This window comes from Carlito syrichta, unplaced genomic scaffold (assembly GCF_000164805.1).
Source record: "Carlito syrichta isolate Samal-C Ts95f unplaced genomic scaffold, Tarsius_syrichta-2.0.1 Scaffold309503, whole genome shotgun sequence".
NCBI classification, from domain to species: domain Eukaryota; kingdom Metazoa; phylum Chordata; class Mammalia; order Primates; family Tarsiidae; genus Carlito; species Carlito syrichta.
This window is the reverse complement of record NW_007253599.1, coordinates 374,377-375,210: the sequence shown is the minus strand read 5'-3', so window position 1 is coordinate 375,210 and position 834 is coordinate 374,377.

The following is an 834-nucleotide window of genomic DNA, read 5'->3' as shown; positions in this document are numbered from 1 at the left end:
GTTTTCTGAGAGACGGTGACAATACTAGACAAGAGTAAGCTGCCGTTTCTCAAGTTATTTTTCTTAAGATTTTAAGTGGGTAGATTTTTTTTTATTGGTGTAAGATTCAAAGAAAGAGTTTATATTATGTGCAATGTCTTTACTAATCTACTTCCTTTCTACCATCTTTCTTAGTGGAGAGGTGAAGAAGGGAAAAAAAGATTTTTCAAGTCCTAGTTTCTTTTAGGAAAATAGTGCTTTCCTAAATACAAATAAGATTACCCATAGCCCAAGCCCTCAGTATAACTAGAAGACTAGAAAAATCTTCTCCAAAACCACACCAAAGCAAGGAATTATGTAGAGAGGAGGAAAATTAAAGTCTTACATGTGACCAAAAAATTAAAAATAAATACAAACTGGTAAGATCAATGACAGTTCATTTCATTGAAAGAAAACACTGACCAGGGACTGTGGCATTACACAGGCGGAGGGGAGGGGAGAGGTGAAAAAAAAAGAAAAAAGAAAATGCTGGCCTGGTCCGGTGGCTCACGTCTATAATCCCAGCACTTGGTGAGGCTAACGTGAGAGGATTGCCACATGAGTTCGAGAACAGCCTGGACAACTTGGCAAGACCTCATCTCTACAATAAATCAAAATATTAGCTGGACATGGTGGCATGTGCCTGTAGTGCCAGCTACTTGGAATATTGAGGTGGAAGGATCACCTGAGCCCAGCAGGTCGAGGCTGCGGTGGCCATGATCAAAGTGCCACTACACTCCAGCCTGGGCGACAGAGTGAGACTCCAACATAAAGAAAGAAAGAAAGAGAGAGAGAGAGAGAGAGAGAGAGAGAGAG